The following is a 10092-nucleotide window of genomic DNA, read 5'->3' on the forward strand; positions in this document are numbered from 1 at the left end:
GTCGGAATCACATGGGAATCACGTAGGAATCACGTGTCAGTCACGTGAGAATCACTTGAGAATCCCGTGGGAATCACGTGTCAATAACGTGGGAATCACGTCGGAATCACATGGGAATCACGTAGGAATCACGTGTCAGTCACGTGAGAATCACTTGAGAATCCCGTGGGAATCACGTGTCAATCACGTGGGAATCACGTTGGAATCACGTGGGAATCACTTGTCAATCACGTGGGAATCATGTGTGAATCACGTGGGTATCACGTGGGAATCACGTGGGAATCACGTGTCAATCACGTGTGAAACACGTGGGAATCACGTGTCAATCACGTGGGTATCACATGGTAATCACGTAGGAATCACGTGTCAGTCACGTGAGATTCACGTGGGAATCACGTGGGAATCAAGTGTCAATCACGTGGGAATCACATGGAAATCATGTGTCAATCACGTGTCAATCACGTGGGAATCACGTGGGAATCACATGGGAATCACGTGTCAATCATGTGGGAATCACGTGGGAATCATGCGTAAATCATGTGGGAATCATGTGGGAATCACGTGGGAATCCCATGGGAATCATGTGGGGGAATCACGTGGGAATCACGTGTCGATCACGTGGGAATCATGTGGGAATCACCTGTCAATCACGAGGGAATCAAGTGGGAATCACATGGGAATCACTTGGGAATCACGTGGGAATCACCTGTAAATCACGTGGGAATCATGTGGGAATCACGTGTCAATCAAGAGGGAATCACGTGGGAATCACGTGGGAATCACTTGGGAATCACGTGGGAATCACGTGTCATTCACGTGGGAATCACGTGGGAATAACATGGGAATCACTTGAGAATCACCTGTCAATCATGTGGGAATCACGTGGGAATCACGTGGGAATCACCTGTCAATCACGTGGGAATCTCGTGGGAATCACGTGGGAATCACCTGTCAATCACGTGGGAATCACTTGGGAATCATTTGGGAGTCACGTGGGAATCACGTGGAAATCACCTGTCAATCACGTGGGCATCATGTAGCCATCACGTGAGAATCACGTGTCAATCACGTGGGTATCACGTGGGAATCACGTGGGAATCACGTGTCAATCACGTGGGAATCACGTGGAAATCACGTGGGAATCACTTGGGAATCACGTGTCAGTCATGTGAGAATCACGTGGGAATCACTTGGGAATCACTTGGGAATCACGTGTCAGTCATGTGAGAATCACGTGGGAATCACGTGGAAATCACGTGGGAATCACTTGGGAATCACGTGTCAATCACGTGGGTATCACGTGGGAATCACGTGGGAATCACTTGGGAATCACGTGTCAGTCATGTGAGAATCACGTGGGAATCACGTGGGAATCACTTGTCAGTCACGGCGGAGCCCGGGGGAGTCATGTGGGAATCACGTGGGAATCACGTGTCAATCACGTGTGTATCACGTGGGAATCACGTGTTAGTCACGTGAGAATCACGTGGGAATCACGTGGGAAATACGTGTAAATCACGTGGGAATCACGTGGAAATCATGTATCTATCACGTGGGAATCACGTGGGAATCACGTGGGAATCACGTGGGAGTCACGTTGTCATCACGTGGGCATCACGTGGGAATCATGTGGGAATCACGTGTCAATCACTTGGGAATCACTTGTCAATCACGTGGGAATCATGTGAGAAGAACATTGTAATCACATGTCAATCACGTGGGAATCACGTGTCAATTACGTGGGTATCACGTGGGAATCACGTGGGAATCACGTTTCAATCACGTGTGAAACACGTGGGAATCACGTGTCAATCACGTGGGTATCACGTGGGAATCACGTGGGAATCACGTGTCAGTCACGTGAGAATCACGTGGGAATCACGTGGGAATCACGTGTCAATCACGTGGGAATCACTTGGAAATCATGTATCTATCACGTGGGAATCACGTGGGAATCACGTGGGAATCACGTGTCAATCTCGTGGGAATCACGTGGGAGTCACGTGTGTATCACGTGGGAATCACGTGTCAATCTCGTGGGAATCACGTGGGAATCGCGTGGGCATCACGTTGGCATCACATGGGAATCATGTGGGTATCATGGGGAATCACATGGGAATCACGTGACAATCACGTGGGAATCACGTGTGAATCACGTGGAAATCACGTGGGAATCACGTATCAATTACGTGGGAATCATGTGGAATCACGTGTCAATCATGCGAAATCACGTGGGAATAACGTGTCATTCACGTGGGAATCACGTGGGAATCATGTGGGAATCACATGACAATCACGTGTTAATCATGTGGGAATCGCATGTCATTCATGTGGAAATCACGTGGTAATCACGTGTGAATCACGTGGGCATCACGAGGGCATCATGTGGGAATCATTTGGGAATCACGTGAGAATCACGTGTCAATCACGTGGGAATCACGTGGTAATCACGTGGGAGTCACGTGACATTCACATGTCAATCACGTGTCAATCAAGTGTCAATCACTTGGAAGTCACGTGGGAATCACGTGGGAATCATCTGTCAATCACGTGGGAATCACGTGGGAATCAAGTGTCAATCGCGTGGGAATCATGTGGGAATCACATTGGTATCACGTGGGAATCACGTGGGAATCACCTGGGAATCACGTGTAAATCACGTGGGAATCACGTGGGAAACACGTGGGAATCACGTGGTAATCACGTGGGAATCCCATGTCAATCACGTGGGAATCACGTGGGAATCACGTCAAAATCACTTGGGAATCACGTGTCAATCACTTGGGAATCACTTGGGAATCACGTGGGAATCATGTGTGAATCAGGTGTCAATCAGGTGGGAATCACATGGGAATCACTTGGGAATCACGTTTGAATCACGTGTGAATCACATGGTAATCACATGGTAATCATGTGTCATTCACGTGGAAATCACGTGGGAATCACCCGTCAATGTCGTGGGAATCACGTGGGAATCACGTAGGAATCACGTGTCAATCACATGGGAATCACGTGGGAATCACGTGGGAATCACGTGGGAATCTCGTGTCAATCACGGGGGAATCACATGGGAATCACGTGGGATTCACGAGTAAATCACTTGGGAAAAACGTGGGAATCAAGTGGGAATCACGTGTCAATCACGTGGGAATCACGTGTCAATCACGTGGGAATCACATGGAAATCACGTGAGAATCACGTGGGAATCACGTGTAAATCACGTGGGTATCACGTGGGAATCACGTATTAATCACGTGGGAATCATGTGGAATCACGTGTCAATCATGAGGAAATCACATATCAATCACGTGTCAATCACGTGGGTATCCCGTGGGAGTCATGTGGGAATCACGTGGGAATCATGTGTCAATCATGTGGGAATCACGTGGGCATCACGTGTCAATAGGTGGGAATCTCTTTGGAATCAGGTGGGAATCATGTGTCAATCACGTGAGAATGACATGGGAATCTCGTGTCAATCACGTGGGAATCCCGTGGGAATCACGTGGGAAGAACGTGGTAATCACATGTCAATCACGTGGGAATCACGTGGGAATCACATGTCAATTACGTGGGTATCACGTGAGAATCACGTGTCAATCACGTGTGAAACACGTGGGAATCACGTGTCAATCACGTGGGTATCACGTGGGAATCACGTGGGAATCACGTGTCAGTCACGTGGGAATCACGTGGGAATCACGTGGGAATCCCGTGACAATCACGTGGGCATCACATAGCCATCAGGTGGGAATCACGTGGGAATCACTTGGGAGTAACGTGGGAATCACGTGGGAATCACGTGTCAATCGCGTGGGCATCACGTGGGAATCCCGTGTCAATCCCGTGGGAATCACGTTTGAATCACGTGGGAATCCCATGTCAATCACATGGGAATCACGTGGGAATCACGTGTCAATCACGTGGGAATCACAGGGAATCACGTGGTAATCACGTGGGAATCACGTGTCCATCGCGTGGGATTCACGTGGGAATAACGTGGGAATCACGTGGGAATCACATGTCAATCACGTTGGAATCACGAGGGAATCACGTGTCAAGCACGTGGTAATCACCTGTCCATCACGTGGGAATCACGAGGGAATAACTTGGGAATCACGTGGGAATCACATGTCAATCACGTGGGAATCACATGGAATCACGTAGGAATCAAGTGTGAATCACGTGGGAATCTCATGGGAATCACGTGGTAATCACATGTCAATTAGGTAGGAATTACGTGGGAATCACGTGTGACTCACATGGAAATCATGTGAGAATCCTGTGTGAATCACTTGGGAATCACGTGTCAATCACGTGGGAATCATTCGTCAATCACGTGGGAATCACGTCGGAGTTACGTGGGAATCACATGGGAATCACGTTGTAATCATGTGGGAATCACGTGGGAATCACGATTCAATCACGTGGGAATCATGTTGGAATCACGTGTCAATCACGAGGGAATCACGTGGGAGTCACGTGGGAATCACGTGTCAATCACATGGGAATCACGTGGGAATCACGAGTCAATCACGTGGGAATCATGTGGAAATCAGGTCGGAATCACGTGTAAATCACGTGGGAATCACGTGGGCATCACGTGGGAATCATTTGCAAATCACGAGGAATCACGTGTCAATCACGTGGGCATCACGTGGGCATCACGTGGGTCTCATTTGGGAATCACGTGGGAATCACGTGGGAATCATGTGGGAATCACGTCGGAATCACGGGTCAATCACGTGGGAATCAAGGGGGAATCACGTGGGAATCACTTGTCAACTACGTGTGAATCACGTGGGAATCAGGTGTCAATCACGTGGGATTCACGTGGGAAACATGTGGGAATCACTTGGGAATCATGTGTCAGTCACGTGGGAATCATGTGGGAATCCCGTGTCAATCACGTGGGAATCACGTGAGAATCACGTGAGAATCACGTGTCAATCACGTGGGAATCACGTGGGAATCACCTGGGAATCACGTGGGAATCACGTGGGAATCACGTGGGAATCACATGTCAATCAGGTGGGAATCATGTGGGAATCACGTGGGAATCACGTGTCATTCACGAGGGAATCACATGGGATTCACGTGTCAGTCACGTGGGAATCACATGTCAATCACGTGGGAATGAAGTGGTAAACACGTGGAAATCAAGTGTCAATCACGTGGGAATCACCTGGGAATCTCAAGTCAATCACGGGGGATTCACGTGTGAATCACCTGTCAATCACGTGGGAATCACGTGGGAATCACGTGTCAATCACGTGGGAATCACGTGGAATTCACGTGGGAATCATGTGGGAATCACATGTCAGTCACCTGGGAGTCACGTGGGAATCACGTGGGAATCACGTGGCAATCAAGTGGGAATCACATGTAAATCACGTGGGAATCATGTGGGAATCACATTGGTATCACGTAGGAATCACGTGGGAATCACCTGGGAATCACGTGTCAATCACGTGGGAATCACGTCGGAATCACGTGGGAAACACGTGGGAATCACGTGTTAATCACGTGGGAATCGCGTGTCAATCATGTGGGAATCACGTCAGAATCACATGGGAATCACGTAGGAATCACGTGTCAATCACGTGAGAATCACTTGAAAATCCCGTGGGAATCACGTGTCAATCACGTGGGAATCACGTGGAAATCATGTGTCAATCACGTGTCAATCACGTGGGAATCACGTGGGAATCACATGGGAATCACGTGTCAATCATGTGGGAATCACGTGGGAATCACGTGGTAATCACGTGGAATCACATGAGAATCACGTGGGAATCACGTGAGAATCACGTGAGAATCACGTGTCAATCACGTGGGAATCACGTGGGAATCACCTGGGAATCACGTGGGAATCACGTGGGAATCACGTGGGAATCACATGTCAATCAGGTGGGAATCATGTGGGAATCACGTGGGAATCACGTGTCATTCACGAGGGAATCACATGGGATTCACGTGTCAGTCACGTGGGAATCACATGTCAATCACGTGGGAATGAAGTGGTAAACACGTGGAAATCAAGTGTCAATCACGTGGGAATCACCTGGGAATCTCAAGTCAATCACGGGGGATTCACGTGTGAATCACCTGTCAATCACGTGGGAATCACGTGGGAATCACGTGTCAATCACGTGGGAATCACGTGTTAATCACGTGGGAATCACGTGGAATCACATGAGAATCACGTGGGAATCACGTTAGAATCACGTGAGAATCACGTGTCAATCACGTGGGAATCACGTGGGAATCACCTGGGAATCACGTGGGAATCACGTGGGAATCACGTGGGAATCACATGTCAATCAGGTGGGAATCATGTGGGAATCACGTGGGAATCACGTGTCATTCACGAGGGAATCACATGGGATTCACGTGTCAGTCACGTGGGAATCACATGTCAATCACGTGGGAATGAAGTGGTAAACACATGGAAATCAAGTGTCAATCACGTGGGAATCACCTGGGAATCTCAAGTCAATCACGGGGGATTCACGTGTGAATCACCTGTCAATCACGTGGGAATCACGTGGAATCACGTGTCAATCACGTGGGAATCACGTGGAATTCACGTGGGAATCATGTGGGAATCACATGTCAGTCACCTGGGAGTCACGTGGGAATCACGTGGGAATCACGTGGCAATCAAGTGGGAATCACATGTAAATCACGTGGGAATCAAGTGGGAATCACATTGGTATCACGTAGGAATCACGTGGGAATCACCTGGGAATCACGTGTCAATCACGTGGGAATCACGTCGGAATCACGTGGGAAACACGTGGGAATCACGTGTTAATCACGTGGGAATCGCGTGTCAATCATGTGGGAATCACGTCGGAATCACATGGGAATCACGTAGGAATCACGTGTCAATCACGTGAGAATCACTTGAAAATCCCGTGGGAATCACGTGTCAATCACGTGGGAATCACGTGGAAATCACGTGTCAATCACGTGGGAATCACGTGGAATTCACGTGGGAATCATGTGGGAATCACATGTCAGTCACCTGGGAGTCACGTGGGAATCACGTGGGAATCACGTGGCAATCAAGTGGGAATCACATGTAAATCACGTGGGAATAATGTGGGAATCACATTGGTATCACGTAGGAATCACGTGGGAATCACCTGGGAATCACGTGTCAATCACGTGGGAATCACGTCGGAATCACGTGGGAAACACGTGGGAATCACGTGTTAATCACGTGGGAATCGCGTGTCAATCATGTGGGAATCACGTCGGAATCACATGGGAATCACGTAGGAATCACGTGTCAATCACGTGAGAATCACTTGAAAATCCCGTGGGAATCACGTGTCAATCACGTGGGAATCACGTGGAAATCATGTGTCAATCACGTGTCAATCACGTGGGAATCACGTGGGAATCACATGGGAATCACGTGTCAATCATGTGGGAATCACGTGGGAATCATGCGTAAATCATGTGGAAATCATGTGGGAATCACGTGGGAATCCCATGGGAATCATGTGGGGGAATCACGTGGGAATCACGTGTCGATCACGTGGGAATCATGTGGGAATCACGTGTCAATCACGAGGGAATCAAGTGGGAATCACATGGGAATCACTTGGGAATCACGTGGGAATCACCTGTCAATCACGTGGGAATCATGTGGGAATCACTTGTCAATCAAGAGGGAATCACGTGGGAATCACGTGGGAATCACTTGGGAATCACGTGGGAATCACGTGTCATTCACGTGGGAATCACGTGGGAATCACGTGGGAATCACCTGTCAATCTTGTGGGAAACACTTGGGAATCACGTGGGAGTCACGTGGGTATCACGTGGGAATCACGTGTCAATCTTGTGGGAAACACTTGGGAATCACGTGGGAGTCACGTGGGTATCACGTGGTAATCACGTGTCAATAACATGGGAATCAGGTGGGAATCACGTGGGAATCACGTGGGAATCATGTATCAATCACGTGGGCATCACGTAGTCATCACGTGGGAAACACGTGGGAATCACGTGGGAATCACGTGGGAATCACGTGTCAATCACGTGGGAATCCCGTGGGAGTCACGTCGGAATCACGTGGGAATCACCTGTCAATCACGTGGGCATCACGGAGCCATCACGTGTCAATCCCGTGTCAATCACGTGGGTATCATGTGGGAATCACGTGGGAATCACTTGGGAATCACGTGGGAATCACGTGGGACACGTGGTAATCACGTGTCAATCACGTGGGTAACACGTGGGAATCACGTGGGAATCAAGTTGGCATAACGTGGCAATCATGTGGGAATCACGTGTCAATCACTTGGGAATCACGTGGAAATCACGTGGGAAACACGTGGTAATCACGTGTCAATCACGTGGGTAACACTTGGAAATCACGTGGGCATCAAGTTGGCATCACGTGGCAATCATGTGGGAATCACGTGTCAATCACTTGGGAATCACGTGGGAATCACGTGGGAAACAGGTGGTAATCACGTGTCAATCACGTGGGTAACACGTGGGAATCACGTGGGAATCACTTGATAATCACGTGGGAATCATGTGGGAATCACCTGTCAATCATGTGGGAATCTCGTGGGAATCACGTGGGAATCTCTTGTCAATCACGGCGGAGCCCGGGGGAGTCATGTGGGAATCACGTGGGAATCACGTGTCAATCACGTGGGAATCACGTGGGAATCAATTGTCAATCACGTGAGAATCACGTGGTAATCACATGTCAATCACGTCGGAATCACGTGGGAATCACGTGTCAATTACGTGGGTATCACGTGGGAATCTTGAGGGAATCATATGACAATCACGTGGAAATCACTTGGGAATCACGTGGGAATCACCTGTCAATCACGTGGGAATCATGTGGGAATCACATATCAATCACGAGGGAATCACGTGGGAATCACGTGGGAATCACTTGGGAATCACGTGGGAATCACGTGTCATTCACGTGGGAATCACGTGGGAATCACATGGGAATCACGTGGGAATCACCTGTCAATCACGTGGGAATCTCGTGGGAATCACGTGGGAATCACCTGTCAATCACGTGGGAATCACTTGGGAATCACGTGGGAGTCACGTGGGTATCACCTGGGAATCAGGTGTCAATAACGTTGGAATCAGGAGGGAATCACGTGGGAATCACGTGGGAATCACGTGCGAATCACGTGGGAATCATGCATCAATCACGTGGGCATCACGTAGTCATCACGAGGGAAACACGTGGAAATCACGTGGGAATCACGTGGGAATCACGTGTCAATCACGTGGGAATCACGTGGGAGTCACGTGGGAATCACGTGGGAATCACCTGTCAATCACGTGGGCATCACGTAGCCATCACGTGGGAAACACGTGTGAATCAGGTGGGAATCACGTGTCAATCACGTGGGAATCACGTGGGAGTCACGTGGGAATCACGTGGGAATCACCTGTCAATCACGTGGGAATCACGTGTCAATCACGTGGGAATCACGTGTCAGTCACGTGAGAATCACATGGGAATCACGTGGGAATCACGTGTCAATCACGTGGGAATCACTTGTTAATCACGTGAGAATCACGTGGGAAGAACGTGGTAATCAAATATCAATCACGTGGGAATCACGTTGGAATCACGTTGGAAACACGTGGGAATCACGTGTTAATCACGTGGGAGTCGCGTGTCAATCACGTGGGAATCACGTCGGAATCACATGGGAATCACGTAGGAATCACGTGTCAGTCACATGAGAATCACTTGAGAATCCCGTGGGAATCACGTGTCAATCACGTGGGAATCACTTGTCAATCACGTGGGAATCATGTGTGAATCACGTGGGTATCACGTGGGAATCACGTGGGAATCACGTGTCAATCACGTGTGAAACACGTGGGAATCACGTGTCAATCACGTGGGTATCACATGGTAATCACGTAGGAATCACGTGTCAGTCACGTGAGATTCACGTGGGAATCACGTGGGAATCAAGTGTCAATCACGTGGGAATCACGTGGAAATCATGTGTCAATCACGTGTCAATCACGTGGGAATCACGTGGGAATCACATGGGAATCACGTGTCAATCATGTGGG

The sequence above is a fragment of the Muntiacus reevesi genome, chromosome 9 (assembly GCF_963930625.1).
Source record: "Muntiacus reevesi chromosome 9, mMunRee1.1, whole genome shotgun sequence".
NCBI lineage: Eukaryota > Metazoa > Chordata > Mammalia > Artiodactyla > Cervidae > Muntiacus > Muntiacus reevesi.